The sequence below is a fragment of the Falco biarmicus genome, unplaced genomic scaffold (assembly GCF_023638135.1).
Source record: "Falco biarmicus isolate bFalBia1 unplaced genomic scaffold, bFalBia1.pri scaffold_27, whole genome shotgun sequence".
NCBI classification, from domain to species: domain Eukaryota; kingdom Metazoa; phylum Chordata; class Aves; order Falconiformes; family Falconidae; genus Falco; species Falco biarmicus.
The window spans coordinates 1,107,842-1,123,908 of NW_026611833.1; the positions used below are offsets into that span (position 1 = coordinate 1,107,842).

Consider the following 16,067-nt stretch of genomic DNA (forward strand, 5'->3'; position numbering starts at 1 on the left):
GCCCCACTTTTTTAACTACAGCTCTGCTTCCCTTAATGTGTCTTCTTGTTAGATTGTGTCGGTAGTCAGATTAAAAGCACATGATTAAACTGTGCTTCTTTATGAAGATATTTGAGGGTAATTTACTGTCTTCAATCCTCTTACGAGTGGGGCACTCTGTTGCCCTGTGGGCAGTACAGTGTCGTGACTGGTAATTTTCCTTTTCTTGCCTAGTGTACGGATGCATTTATGAAGGCAAGCGTTGGGTCTTATTGGCGCCGCACAAGAAACCAACGTGTGAAACCCAGACATTCACTGTTAGAAACAGGAAGAAGCTGTGGGCCCTTGCTTCAGATTCTGCAAAAGATGTACCAAGGCTGAGGAAAGTGGCAAAAAGGGAAGAAATGCCGTAGCATAACTTTGGGATGGCAGGTGAGGTTTCCATCAGTGTTCCTCAAACGTAGCAGCCTCATTTGGTTTGCGGATGTGGTGTTGAACTCAAACTGCGAGACTAGTTTCCTTTATTGCGGGTGGTACTGTAGCGCACGTACCTTTCATGTCCCAAGTGAGGTTGCCAAGGCTCTAGTTAAACTTCCGCAGAACCACCTCAAATTTTCCGTAGCGCGTGATTTCCTTCAACAGTCAAGTCCAGGTCTGTGGCATACAATAACCCCTACCCCATTTGGGATCTGGATGGAGTTGATTTTTAATTCAGACTTACCTGTGTGCATTCTTTTGCTTTTTCATAGTGTTGTTCCATGTTTAGTCCTTTGTTCCTTACAAAAATAATGTATGGGTGTCTATGGAGCTGGAGGTGTTTACGTTCTTGTGGCTGAATGTAGCAGTGGAGCTATCTTGCTGTGTTTAAATCAAGAGGAGCATAATGTAACTTCACTTAAAATCTGGTCTTGGTAGGCAGATCCTACCCTGATAAGCATTTAAAACAAAAAATATTAAAAAAAAATCAAATCTGTGACAAGGTATAGGTAGAGCACCTGAACTGGTGCAAGGCAGCAATTCTCTCACTGATATCCACACATTGCAGAGCTGTTGCCATCATGACCTTGAAATAGTGAGCCATTAATGTTACCTACTAGCAGCTTGTGAACCTAACAGTCAAGGTAGAAAATAATTTCCCACTGCCACCTTTTTTTAATTTTCTTGTATGTTTTAAAGTTTCTGATTTGATACTTTCTGATGTATTTGAAACCTGTGTCATATCCTACAAAGTTTGTGACAAGTGTGTGGCAGATGGGACTTTTCTGCTTGGAGAGGTGGTAAGATGGAGAGTGGAGAATGGTTTTATGGCACAAGTGTAGAAGTATAACAAGGGATTAAGAGGCTTGTGTACCTTGCTGCCAGTTCAGTGGCATGAGAATTCCTGTAATGACAGATTCCTTCTGGCTCTGAAGGAATGAACGTGCCAGCCTGCTGAGTTTCCACCCAGAGCGACACTAGCAACAGATGTCGTTCCCAAATGGTGAGGTGGTTGTAAGCTTCATCAGTAGTAGAAGCTGTGGAGAAAGTCACGAATCATCTGCCGTTCTGCAAGTCAAGTGCTTGGCTCTTTTGTCACTAGTGTTGATTTAAGGGTGCGTTGCTTATAAATAGCACTTGACCTTTGTAATTCTTCATACTGCTAAGTTCTGGGTGCCATCAGAGAACCACTGTGCTGTGAAGGCCCTGTAAACATACAGCGATGTTTGTGTTTATCCATTTTGCCTTCCCTTAGATGATGTTATTTTGTCATTTGAAACCTTAGTGGCAGGATTTGGGGCTTTATCCTGATCAGCCATCTAAGGGCCAGCTCTCAGCTGCAGCTGCAGCATAAGAATTCAGGTGGTTTGAGCACCAAATGAAACTTCCACTTGGCTGTCATTTTGGCTTTTCCCTTCCTCTTAATTTTCATATTTTAATTAAGAGTTTTAAGTATTTGGCTTCCTTACAGAAAAAAACCCCAGTGCTATCCTTGTCCTGTTATGATAAGGCCCTAATCTGGAGGGCAGAAAGCTGAGACCACCAGGAAGATGTTGAGAGGAAGGGGAAGAATGTTAGAGCCATGAGCTGGGTGTTCTGAGATCTGAGGAGATGGAAAAGGTGCCTCCCAGGTAGCTAAAGGGAAGCACAGGAGAGCAGCTGGGAGCCAGAAGTGTGGTGTGGGCATACGGAAGTGCTACGCTGTGGTGTGTTAGGCAAATTATTTTTAGGAACTTTCACATTTGTTGTCATTTCCCAGGCTCCTGAGGTGCAGGAATGCTGGAGGCAAGAAGCTGCCAGCATCAACTATGTGGAGAACGAACACCTCTATCTCCATTTCACTTTCCTCACTTCTGTGTTGCGGGTGGCAGGGCAGTACAGACCCTGACCCGGACCCGGACCCTGACCCTGACCCTGCGAGTACGCAGGCAGCTTGTGTGGCCAGTGCCGGTGTGGTTCTGGCACAGAGGATCAAGCTCTTCATGCTTCAGAGCTGTCAGGCTGACACTCTTCAGCACTCAATGAAGCTCTAAATTACAGCTGAAGGAAGACAGAAGTTTTGCTTCAGAGCTTGATAATGTCGTTCTGATCCATCCTTTTGCTTGTTCAGTGGCTACAGAAGGGAACCACTGCCTTGGTGGGAGCATCCATTGAGTTCTTCATGTGTGATATTAGAGGATCATTGTGTCTGTTTATGCATGAGACCATTACAGTAGGTGTTTTGAAGATGTTCACGTGTGGTACATAAAACCTTTGCCAGTAAAACAGTAAATCCACGCAGTGGGGTCTAAAGCACACAGATCCAGTGTGATCCTCCAAAGAGCTTTGAAATTGTCTCCCCAAGGGTACAGACCTGGCTGTTGGTGATTCTTTTGACCTGCCTTTTATAGCGGGTTGCTTGGAGAAGTTGCTATGTCAGAAGTCTTCTTCTGGGGGCCAAATGCTGCAAATGGTAGGATGTTTAAGGAAGCAAATGAGTAACCTTCAGACTTGATTTTACTCTTTTAACAGATTGCACACAAATGGGAGGCCTGAGCAGGCTGCCTTTAGCAGGGGAACATGACCTGACTGCACAGGAGGCAAGGAACTCTCTTCTCTCGCTGAGCATGAGCCCTCAGTTTCAAGGCAGATCTGAAGAGGAATATTTGACCCGTGGGAAATGCAACTTCAGATACGTAACCCAGGTGGGACTGCCATGTGAGCCCTGTGATAGGAGCCGTGTATCCCAACCGTGAACGTAGAGGTTGGGCCCAGTTTTTAGCTTGGTTCAATATGAACTCTGCTGACTGGTTCTGTGATCAAGAGCAGGCAAGTCTGCCCCCTGAGAGGATGTTGTCGTGGGTGGAAGGGTTGAAGTGCAGTGACTGCGTCAACAGACAGGTGGTTTGAAAAGTCTTTTGGGCAAGGATCTGGTACGCTGGTGTAATGCCTTTTCCCTTTACAAAGGTGTCCAGTAAACACAAGTGTTCCTGCATGTGTCCAGTAGCGCAGAGACCTCTGTACTTTCTTTGGACTGATTGTTGTGTAAGATCTGGGGGTTTGGGGACAGTTCTGAAAATTGTTCAGAAGGTGTCTTGAATGTTGGGTGAAATGGGTCATCACTTCCATAAACCTCTAGCCTGTAAAGAAGAGCCATGGATGTAAGGAGATTTTCTTTTTTTCTCTTTTTATTGTTACTGGGAGGAAAAGCAGTGATTAACTACTGACCTGTGATACCCCCAGGTGCAGACTGTGCAGTGCATTTGAGGTGGATCACTCCTGTACTGCCAGGACTGAGCCCAGACTCCTCAATGCTTTGCACACTGGCAGTGGAAGTCCTTGTGCAGCTGTGGGTACTGGCTTTCTGTGCTGTAGCGTGAAAACACTGGGGTTAAGTTTGCAGAGAAGTAGGAAAAAATTGATTATTTTGTGCTAGGAAGAGAATGTCCTGTAGTTTTCAAGCTTTGAATGTCTCCACTTGGAATTTAAAAACAGCTTTTAACTCTGCTGCTATGTTTCAATGAGAGGGAAGGTGTCTGGTTGTCACAGATGATGCATGCCATCAAGAAGGATCTTTGCTTTCTGAGTTGAGCTTTCTTTGCTTGACGTGGAAAGTGCCTTAAGCTGTACGATTTCAGATGGCAGTGAAGGAATTACATCGACATGGGGATTTAGAGACAAATCCAAAAGTATGTTGCCCTATCGTTTCAAAATATGAACTTTCTAAACAGGATTTGCTGGGTTTTGAGCAGCAGACCCATTTCACATGTGCCTACATAAACCCCATTTTCTCAGACAGACACATGCATTTTGGTTTGTGATGCAATATTTACTTGACCCGTAAGCCGTACTGTGCTGTGCTCTTCTGGGCTTGTCGTAGTCCTTTGAAACGCAGCCCTGCGCATCAAAGGGGCAAGCTGTGTCATCTGCTTTCCCCCACAACACAGAGCAATGTAACTGTCCTAAGTGCAGGCTGAACAAAACTAGTTGAGGGATTTGTGGGCTGCTGTTCAAATCATGGTGGGCCAGGAATCAGCCCATGCTTACTAAGAAGTTTAATTGTCCTATGCCACCTGAGAGGCAGGACAGTGTCAGGGCATTTTCCCAGGGAATAAAACTGGATGTGTCTGCTTCTCTCCAAGGGTCCCCTATGTAAAAAACATCCTTCAGCACCATCTGGGTGCTTGGTGTTCTCAAAAGGACCCAAAGGGATGAAGTTCACTCCTCCTGCCTGCGTAACAGCAGGAATTATGTCTGCAGCTGTGCTTCTGCGCACTTCGAGACTGCCTCCGTTTCTTTGCTTAGCCAACCAGAGAAAAAAGCCAAAAAACCCTAAGCTGAGTTGGCAAGTGTCTTGCTGTCCTCTCTGAAGGAAGTAAATTACCATCATCCTGCAGCTTGCCAAACGTGCACCAAGTGTGAAGAAGAACATGACGTGCACTGTCCTAAGCTCTCAGCAGGTCAGGTTTTGCTGTCCTCTGGAAACTGTCTAGCTCTTCAGTTTTTCTCCACAAAGGACACATTGTTTGGGGTAGTGATGAGGTGGCCCCCCAGGTGCCCCAGCTTTGTTTCTAAGTGCTATTGAAGTATTTTGCCTCCTGAAGAGACTGTGTTCCTCATGAGGAACGGTTACTTCGAAATAAAGTGACCCCCTTTCTGTCTAAAGGGGTCGAGCTTGAGACTGTGGAGGTGGAGGTGCTTGGTGAGGGAGGCAGTCAGGCAGGGCCAGTCTGGGGTGCCCAGCTGCGCAGGGCAGTGACGGCACCCATGTGCCTGGCAAATGCTTCTCTCGCAGTGTCGCAGGGAGAAGGTGTGAGGGTGCTGGGAGAGAGCCGGCGCCCCTGGGAATGACAGCAGCTAAAGGTGAGGGCTGGCTGCGTGGGCAGCAAAGGGTGAGCCAGCCACTCCCTTTGCAAATGCAGTGGAGAGGGAGGGAGCCCCTCCATCAGCACAGCAACGTCTGCTGGGGCAGGGCCGGAGGCACCGGCACCCAGGGCGGGGCTGGCAGGGGGTCTGAGAGAGCCACTCCGCCACCGCCTTGCTTACTGACCCTGTGCGGAAATCGCTTTGGGGCAGCGATTAAAAAGTGCGTGCAAAGTTTTTAGGTCCAATTGGAACACTGAGAAGGGGTTCGGGGCCTTTCTCAGAGCGCCACACGTTGCATAGTCATGTGTCATACACAGGTTTGGTGGCTGGTTTCTCGCTTCTAATGCAAACGCGTACGCATCCTCAGTAGCACTGCTGAAGGGTTTTACGGACTACACGTGCTCCCCAAGTGGGATTTTGGCCTCTTTGGGGCAGAACTATTTCAGTTAGAGGTCCCCATCTCCCACTGCCACCATTATCTTTGTCCTATTTTAAACTCATTTTCTGTTGATGTCAGTGGATCCCAAGACCTGATCAGCTTGTGTTCTCTTGCAGCCAGAACTTTCCTCATTGGAAGTCTTCTTCCTGCACAACTTAGATAACGGTGCTCTTTTCACTACCTGCTCTTTGTGTATCACGCCTGCCAAGGCTGCCTCCCTTGATGAGAAGTCCCTTCATTTGTAAATACTTTAGAGAGTGGGTCAGCTCGGTGGAGGTGTCGCCTCGACAGAGGGGAAGGTGGAGCGTCAGATCTCTGCATGTGGCAGGGGCTGCATTAACCCTCATCTCCCGCTGCGTGAATGACCGCAGGCAGAGGCACTGTGCAAGGAACATCAAACCTTTAATGAATTAAGACAGACAGATCTGGTAGAGGGCCGGGGCTGCAGTGGGCAGGTGCAGGTCACACGTCAGAGGGATCTGTGCTCCACACCTTCTCTATCAATATATCAACGGCGACTGGGGCAGCGTGGAGCACCTTGTCTCCTGGTGTTCCTCAGGGTTCTGGCTCGCTTGGTGGGCACGTAGTCGCTATTGGATGGCCTCTGCTTGCTGCTGCCCCCCTGCTCCCCACTACAGCCCACCGCCGTGGCATCCCTGTGTGGCTTCCCCTCCCAGAGGGTTTTGGAGCTTTTTGGCACCGGGCACACCACCATCTTCTTCCTCTTCTTGGGTGGCATGCTGCCCCATGGGGACATCTCTGGCATCCCGAGGGTGTCAGCCAATGTGGGGCGCTTGGCCTGTTTACCAGCAGCCTTGCCTGATCTGGGCACCACCCGGCAGGAGGAGATGCCCGGTGGTGGTGGCAAGTGGGTCAAAATGACCCGGGGCTGCCTCCGCAGCACCTCCTCCACCAGCTGGGCCATGCGGGGCGGATGATGCTGGGGTGCAGTCGGGGGGCTGGCCAGGGGACTATTCAGCAGGATCTGCTGAGGACCCTCTGGGAGACCCTTGTGGGCACCCTCTGAGCATCCCTTCAAGGGGCTCTCCTCTGAAGTGTCCATAGGACCCTCCTGAGAGGGCTCCATGGGGCTCTCTGGCAGCCGGGTGGGGAAGACCGCTGCCAGCCCACCCTGCTTGCCTTTGGCGTCCAGCAAGGGGGATGTTGCCACCCTCTGCCAGGAGGGGTTGGTGTCCTCCTGCATTGCGGCCACCACTTGGTCCTCGGGACAGTTGCCCTCCATCATGCACTCCAAGAGGTCAGGGATCCTGTTGAGGGTGGTGGTCAAGACAGGGACATCAGGGACACCACGGTCGGTGTCCTCGCTGTCCCCCAGCCCTGCCACCAGCGATTGCTCCTTGGAGCAGCCACCCTTTGCCACGTACTCTGAGAACTCCGGGAACTTGTTGAGGAGGGTGGTCAAGCAGGAGCCGCTGAGAACTTCAGGGAGCTCCAGGATGCTGTCGAGCCAGGCGAGCGGGTCACTGCTGTCTGTGGTGGTCGAATGCTCATCCTGAAACTGCAGATTGTCCTCTGCCAGCTCAGGGAAGGCCTCGTTGAAGGCATCTGGCCCCAGCTCAGGCAGGTCCAGGAGATTCTCTGGGCTTGACGGGGTGGTCACCACTTCTGAAAAAGCAAACGAAGCCAAGCCACCCCCAGGGTGATGCAAGCCTTCCTTGGTGCAGGTCACCCCCTATGGGCTCTGCCACCCTGCAGACCTCACCTTGGTGCTTGGTCCTGCTTCTGCCAGAGAGCATATCCAGGGCGGGCTGGCAGGGGGTGGCAGCAGGGACGCCATCCTCACTGGCCACCACGTCGTTGTTAAAGGCCTCCAACAGCTTCTGGGCGCTGCCAGGATGGGTGCGGAGCACAGGGGAGACCTGCACGCAATGCTGAGCCGCAGGGTGTTGGGGTGGCAGGGGCCCAGCATGGGCAGGGACGTTCAGCACAGTGCAGCCCGTAGGGTAGAGGGGCTGTCCCTGGCCCACGTCCCATGGGCCCAGCCCCACTGGCTGGTGGGGCACAAGTGTCCCCATCACCACTTGCTGTCCCCGGCCATAGGCAGGGGGACAAGGAGCAGGCAGAGGGGGCAGCTGCACACCGCTGGGGAGCTGCAGCACGTGTGGCAGCTGCACGACCTGCCCCGAGTCCCCCAGGGGCCCCTGCACCCCCTGCCAGGTTGCCAGGGCGGGCTGGTGGGTGACAATGTGGAGCTGGGAAGGCCGAACGGTGATCAGCAGCCCCGGGACAGAGGGCAGCACACCAGCAGCGACCGGTGGCGGCATGGTCAGGGTGGTGAAGCTCATGCCGGGCACCTCTGGTCCTGTCGGCAGCTGGAGGGGGAACCTCTCTGTGGGCAGAAGCGAAGGGGGGTGATGGGGTGAGATGCTGGCCGGCACAGCTGGTTGGGGGTTACCCGAAGGGCAGGAGCACCACGAGGAGCGTGCTGCTCTGTGCCGCGGCAGTTGGCCAGTGTGGCGTTTGTTGGGGCAAACAGTGTTCTGGGGTTCCGTCTCCATGGCGATCATTATGCCAGCACCCGGGTCAGCCAGCATTGTGACGGTTTGACTTTTAATGACAGAACAACTTCCCAACTCAATGGTTTCCCATCCTGCTGATGCTTTCCTGCCCTCAGCGCTGATTTCCCACCCCCACCATAGTTTCCCATCACAACTGTTTTTTGGGTTGGGAGTTGAGTTTCATGTCAAAGGGGAGTTTTCACCTAAATTTCTGTTGATGTCAGTGGATCCCAAGACCTGGTCAGCTTGTATTCTCTTGCAGCCAGAACTTCCCTCATTTGAAGGCTTCTTTCTGCCTTCTTTCAGCCAGGGCAGGGCTGGGAGGGAGTTTGAGAGAGCCACTCCTCTACTGCCTTGCTTAGGGACCCTGTGGGGAAATTGCTTTGGGGTGGGGGCAATTCGAGAAAAGTGGGACCTCAGAGAAGCATAGTATTACAGGAAACTTTTTAGGGTAAGAGACAGCTATCGCTTTCAGGATGGCCGGCATTCACCATCCTAAATGTGTGCTGCCACGGCTCCCTAAGCAGCGCAGCCTGCAACCTCAGCACGTGCTGACAGGAGTAACGGGGGCTGGAGCGGAGTGGAGAGCCCGCGGCCAGGCTCTGTTATGCTCCTGCAGGAAGGGGAACTTGACGGTACCACAGAGCTGATGAGATGTCCACTGCCATGATTTTCCCTTTTATAACAAATTCTACCAGGGACGAGCAATGACGGAAAAGGCAGGAATATGGTTACCCCAGTACTTCACAGTCCCTTGAACTTGTTGTAGTTCCAGCGTACTGGATGGGTTGTGCCCAGATTCTTTCTTTTCCAGTGAGTCTGGTGGAAGAGAGGCAGCTCCTGCAACCCACCAGACTCCTTGGAATTTAACTTCTCGTGCTGGCCCTTGGCACTTTGACTCTGGGACTTCCAGTCCCAACTGGATTAGTGTTGCCCAAATGGTTTTCATTGCATCTGTAATGCTTTCTGGCCCTTCTGCCCCGCTGAGGATGCCATCGATGTATCGATAGACTGTGAGGCCAGGTGGAATGGTGATCTGTGCTAAGGCTGTGGCCGGAGCATTGTGAGCGATAGTGGGGCAGTGTTTGTATCCTTGCGGAAAACTGTTTGAAAACATACTGAGTCCCGCTCCAGGCAAAGGCAAACCGGGCTTTTTCTTGTGCGTGGAGCGGAATCACGAGGAATGCATCTCTAACACGTAAAGCATCTAAAGCTAACCTAACATCTATGCTAACCCTAATGTCCCACAAAAATCACTGGGTTACTGACAATGAAAGGAGAGGAAACAGCACTGTGAGAACGAAAATATCCCACTAAGTCCATTTTTTTGTCTACCTATACAGCAGAAGTGTTCTTTCGTGTTAAAGTCAGAGTATGTTCTGATTTGCACTGCCCCACTAAATGGTTTGATGCTGGAAAGGTTTACTAAGAAATAACTGTTAGTGTTCTTCCTGGTTATGCACCCACATCTTATAATGAAAAAATTAGATGATAACGTCTTTGCTGTGCTACACTGTTCTATAACTGAGAGTTAGGTTCTGTTTCATTTTAAGCATTCTCAAAAAAATACGGATAGTTACAGCTTTTACTAACAGCACTGCGGCAAATGTGAATTCACAGGTGGGCTTTTAAGCCTCACCTCAGCATGTTTGGTGTAGGAACAAACATTACAAGTACTCCAGTATTTTTGCCAGTGCTTTCCTGCACAAATTGTATTAAAAGCATAGATTCTTCTGGTCTTCCATGCAGAAAGTATGGTGAGAATAAATCTGATATTAAAATGACTTCTTCAGATGTCAGAGGTTTATTTAGAAATGTCCACTACCTGTATTTTTTCTTATATACTTGCAGCGGGTCGTAACAACCTGCAGAGAAGGTATGCAAAGTATGTCATCCCTATTATTTCCATTCCTGGGTTATGATAGAATTTGGCACAGAATTTTAGATCAGTTGCAAAAAGTAGTGCTGGGCCACGCATATTCAGATTGATCCATGATCCCAGGTAGCTGTATGGGATTTGGTCATTTTCTTTAATAAGTAAAGGAAAACTGCATGTATTATAGAAATGAGAATTTAGTGAGGCAAAGGGCAGGTCCAGTTCCTTTTCGACTACTACACAGAGATATTCTAATACATCAAATGAAAAGAATTTCTAAAGAAGTAGACCTTTCTGAGCTGGAGAAGAGGTAGATGAAATAGAAAAGATAGAACTAAAATCTGCAGCAAAATATTGCCTCTAAAGGAAGATGTGTTGGGGTTTTTTTCTTTCACGGAAACAAATGAACAATTCCTCTGCGATTCTCCAGACTGGAAATTTGCAAAAAGCTGTGTAGCGTGGTTTTCAGTAGTATAAAAAGCAAAAGCTCTTCAGGGTTTCAAGTACACCTTTGCAACAGCTGTGAAAAAAATGCAAGCATGCAGATTGTTCCATTGTATGAAAGCACCTTCATTTACTACTGATTTGTCAAACAGGGAATAAACTAGCAGTGATGACTGTTGGAAAGTTTTAGGTGAATAAAAAAATCCTCCAAACCAGGAAAAATACTGTGCTGTCAGGTAGCTGCAGCTTTGCTGTGTGAGCTTAATATTCACGTAGAGACTTTTTCTAAATGCGTCACTTAAGGCAGGGATGGCTTCTAATTCTAAAAAGTCATTTGCCTAGAGCAGTCGCTCATGTGCCACATACAGGATTTTTATGCTAACACTATTAAAAAATTTCCCTAGAAAATTTTCCACCTCCTTCGAGTAAATACAACCAATGTCCCTAACTGTCTCAGTTTCCTATTCCACCATAGGTTGCTGTATTTCAAAGACAAAGTTAACCAACGGCTGGTTACTAACCGAGGGCTCAAACCCATTTTTGCAGCAGTCAGGTAGAGAGTGGCCATTTAGTCTGGACCCACTGAAGTGCCAATGTAAATACAAACAAAATAAGGTCTATCAAACTTTAGATTCTCTAGCAAAACAACGGAAAAGATATGAAGAACTACGTCTTGTCTACTGTCTGTTTCCCATATGTGTTGTGATCGGCTCCCTGGAAAACAAGAGGCTGGACTGGTCCTGGCTGTGCCCATGAGCTTGCCAGCTGAGTGCTAGGTGGTAGCAAGGAGAGCACTAGAGAAAAGCACAGACCCATTGACCCAGCACCACCGTTCTCATGTTCTTCATGCATGTGAGGCCTGTTAGCCATTGTACTTGTGTTTATTCTAACACAGGACATCAGTCAACAGTCACAACACCGGTGGATTACCAGCACTTCCGTCATATGCTTCACATATAGTGTTACAGGAGAAATTTACACAGATGTGGGTACCACTAGGTTTGCTTTAATCGCCCCTCAGAGCTGGGCCACCACCCCAGCGAGTGGCAGAGAGCAAAGGGATACAGCACGGCTTATATACACTTCTCAAACCATTAGTCAACGTCCAAAGTTTTTAGAAGTTTCCTTTGGTCTTGTCCATTCTGCAAATCCATCACCTGACCCTGTCCCTGTTGATTCATCTGTTTGCTTCCAGTCTCTGCCTCGGTTCCAAGCTCTTCCTCGGATCATGATCTTTCTGCCTGCTTTAACTCACACACTCCTTCAAGCACACTTAGTCTTTGAGCAATTCCTATGCACATATACTGATTTTTTTTTCTTGAAACACCTGCATTTCTGCGAGCACCTGTGTGCACAAGGTGATCATCTGTTGTTTCTGTGTTCTCCCAGTGATTAACTGGACTGGGTGTTAAACCAGCCTTGGATTAGGGCTATACTGGGGACGAGGCCTGGTTCTGCCACTTAGCTGCTTTAGCACTTTAAATTTCTGAATTCAAAACACATTTTCTTTAACAAGCAATACCAGAACAATGGAGAACAATTAACAAGGGTTTGGTCAGTGCTGTGACAAAATAATGACAATTATTATTTCTGGTGTAGGTTGCTGTATGTCGTATTTATGAAACTAGGATTTGCCGGAAGAAAAATGTTCTATTTCACACCCACAGATGAGCTCACTGAGATGAGCATCCACGTTTTAACAAGCCTTTACATCAAAGGCTGTAAACGAGTGTCAGTCTGCACAACCACCTGGGAATCTTGTGTTGTTCCAGGCACATCTTTTTGTCCCATTCAATACCTTGTCTGTGTGATTTGCCTTTAGTCTGTCCTGTGCTTTCCTGCTAAAGATTTATAGGCTTCAGTCTTCTGATACTGCTCCAGCTCCCGCATCTAATGCTCCTTATCTCTATCTGCTCCATCAAGGTGTTGCTGAAACAAAGAAGTCCAAGAGTACCAGGGAGTTGCCTCCCCTTCAGGAGGAAGGGAAGAAAAACAACTTGCCAGATGAAGTGCTGATCCATTTCACCTATGCAAACAGGAAAGGAGTGAAGAAACAATGAGAATGTACGTGAGATGCAAAGACGCAGGATTTCCGGATAATATTGCTGTATTCTGGTGTGTCGTGTCCGTGTCTCCCCACCCTCCCGCCTTTCCCTTTTTTTTTTTAAATTCAAATCACTATTCTGTTAACTCTTTTTTTTTTAGATCAAGCTTTAACGTTCAGATCTGTAACAGCAGGGTTCCAATACGCCCTTGGTTTTTTGCCCCACAGAAAAAAATGCACTACCATTCTACAACACACACTTTTCCCATCTGAGAGGCGAACAAAACATCATGGCTATTGGAAAAGAGTAGCATAAAGGTAAAAGAGCCTAGGTGATATCAATTTAAGCTATCTGCGTTTAGGTTAAAAGAAAACTTCAGGCTAGGAAGAAAAAAAATATTTCACACGTGCATAATAGAATGAGCTTAACTGGAGAACTCTTTAGGGGGACCAATGAACCGAAAACCATTTAAGGGGTGGTCACAGCACTTGCTAAAGGGATCCTTTCCAGAAAAAAAAAAAGTTGTTGAGCAAGTTTTTCATCCAATGAGTTTAAAATTCAATGGAAGTAAGTACTCAATCTGAGTGAACATTAGTCACTGGGCATGCCTTTTTATTTTCATTACGTCATCACAAGAATACATGCAATAGTTATAAATTTCATGCATTTGCAAACCTGTTTTGATGCTGCTGAGGACACAGTTAACATTCTAGATTGGGGTGCAAATTTAGTGATGCTGGGTTTGCGTTTCTGTTGGACACTGTATTCTTCCAGAAGACATTAATTCTTCTCTTCTGTCTCCAGCAATGTGCTGCTGACAGAGTACAGTAACTGAGTCAAAAACAACACAAGTTTTTCCTCAGCTTGTGTCTTGGATGGATTGTTTTGAATCAGTAAGGAGGAGTTCTACTCTACTACCTGTAAGTAGATGTCCTAGGTTTTCTAGCACAGATCTATACAGTTCTTTAAATATTTCTTTATATATATATATTATTTTTTTTTCTTATAAAACTTAAACAAGAAGAATGATTTTTAGGGTGTTTACTGTATAACTATAGTAATGGTCTTTTTCTAGGGGAGACTCGCTATTCGGTCAGCTCAACCAGTCCTTATTTCAGTCAATTCCAGCCAGCTCAGCGGTCCTTATGCTCACCAAACACAACAAGCAGTAGCAGGACTGCAAGGCTGGGACAGGGGAAGCGCGAGACTTTCCCTTCAACTGTTGTGTCAGACAACTAGTTTGCTGTTGCTGCAGCTCAGACACTTTTCCCCTGGGTTGCGGGACACTCACCCACACACAGTAGTATACTATTGTTATCGATTTGTTAATAAGTTAAGATTGATTGACTTTATTTGATTGATTATTTGATTTTATAGAATTATTTTATAGAATAGAAATATAGAAGGATAAAAATATATTTTGAGGAAACTTATAATTGCTCAGTAAAAGCTGCTATGAGACCCTCTGTACATCGTGTACCAAGGCCAGAAGAATGGGCTGGAATTATTGTTGAAACTTAGGTAATAATTTAGGGTTTGAAAGGTTTCTTTGTATCTGACCAGTCTTCTGTACGCAGAGGTGTACTGAAATGTCAGAATATGAGATTAATGGAAATTGGGAAGAGTTGACTGGAACAGCTTGTGGTTACCTGCCAAGAAACCGTGAACTTTAGTAAAAGGTAATTCCGGCAGGGGGAGATCGCGACCACCGACTCACATACCACCTACCCAAATCGTACCCCAGACCCATTTCTAGACCTTTCTAAGCTCTACTGCGCAGAATCGGATATAGGAGGAGAGTATGTTAATGATTTACTGGAAATATTATGATTATGTATGAATAATTAATGAATATGTATGAATAAGTTCTATATATGGAATCTGATTTTGAGACCTGGCGTGCGTTGATCGTGAGGGGACTCGCTCACGCACCCGGCCGTTAATAAAGAAGTGTCTGCTTATCTACATCACATTGGTGTCGATAAGGTCTTCATTCCGAGATTTCGGTAACAGTTTTGGCGACCCAGATGGGACCTCGCTGAAGGAGACCGGAGGAGTCGGGGACCTGATCGGTTCCAGCCGGCACCAAGGATTTCTCGGGGACACCCATCGATCCCCGATCCGTAAGGCTCTTCGCGACGTTCCCTGGATTTTTGGTAGGACACTTCTTTTTTTCAATTGTATTAAGTGGGTTGGAGTCCCACTAAAGTAAGTAAGTAAGTGCACTAGAGGAAGTGGGTAGGAGTCCCACTATAATAAGTGTATGGTAAGGAGTGGGATGGAGACCCACCAGTGGGTTTGAGTCTCACTGAGTAAGTCTGCCTGTCAGACGCGGTGAAAGCTGCGCAGGGTTGGACTAAAAGGATCCTTGTGGAAGTGGAAGCCTAGGCGTCTGCCCGTAAGACATGAGCGAAAGCTATAGCAGGGTTGGACAAAAGTGGAAACAAGAGAAACTATATGCTATAGTGTTCTCTAAGGTAGTGCCTCTAACAAGAAGTTAGAATAAGTTTTTGGGGTTTTTTGTTGTTTTTGTGAGTTTGTGTATTAAGAAGAAAATTAAGAGGTATAATATTGTGTTATATGTTTGTTTAAAGTAACTGTGGGAAAGTGTGAGTGTGGCTGTAAGGGTGAGACGTGTAATTGAGAACGAAAGCGAGTGTGGAGTGTGGATCCGCAGATCCGGAGTGACAGAGTTGAATAATTGTGTATTGTACTGTGAGTAATTACACCATGGCAACTAAATTAACTCGGTTGTTTAAAAGTAAAAGCATGGGTAATCTTGCTGTAAATGACAAAATCCTGAAAAATTCTTTGTTGGGATGTTTATTGGCACATTGGGGAAATTTACAGGATGATCTGCAAAAGAGCCAGATGATTGAGTATTGTAATAATTTGAGTATTGTAATAATTGGTGGCCTTTGTATATATCGGATGATCAGGAAAAGTGGCCCACGAATAGGACACTGAATTATAACACTATTTTGCAGTTAATGCTGTATTGTAAAAGAGAAGGGAAATGGAATAAAATGCCAGATGTGGATTTGTTTTCTTTTACTTAAGACAAAGAAAGGATTGGCAGATGAATGTAAGCTAACTATTGGAGATAATTTGGTAACGGCTATAACTTCTGATAATAAGAAAGTGGAAAAAAATGTTCAAATTGTGAGATTGGGAGTGGATACAGGAGCAACATTTTTTGTATTAAATACCTGTAAAGGAAAAATTGGAACAAAACAGGCCATTCCTGCAACCCCTGGATTTGAAATTTGGGAATAAGATAATTACACATGAATTTTTGTGTGTACCAAAATGTCCGATACCCTTCTTAGGAAGAGACTTGTTATCCAAATTAAATGCACAGATTGTTTTTGACGAAGGAGAACTTTTCTTGAAAATACCTGAGTCAAAAACGGGAGAAATCCTGATGATACAAGAAAAGTTAA

General features: G+C 46.8%; 1 pseudogene; it reads left to right on the top strand.

Annotated features, from left to right (window-relative positions):
• The first annotated feature begins 249 nt into the window (after positions 1-249).
• The window catches only part of LOC130143374 (ankyrin repeat domain-containing protein 26-like), a 279,082-nt pseudogene continuing 263,264 nt past the window's right edge, over positions 250-16,067 (top strand).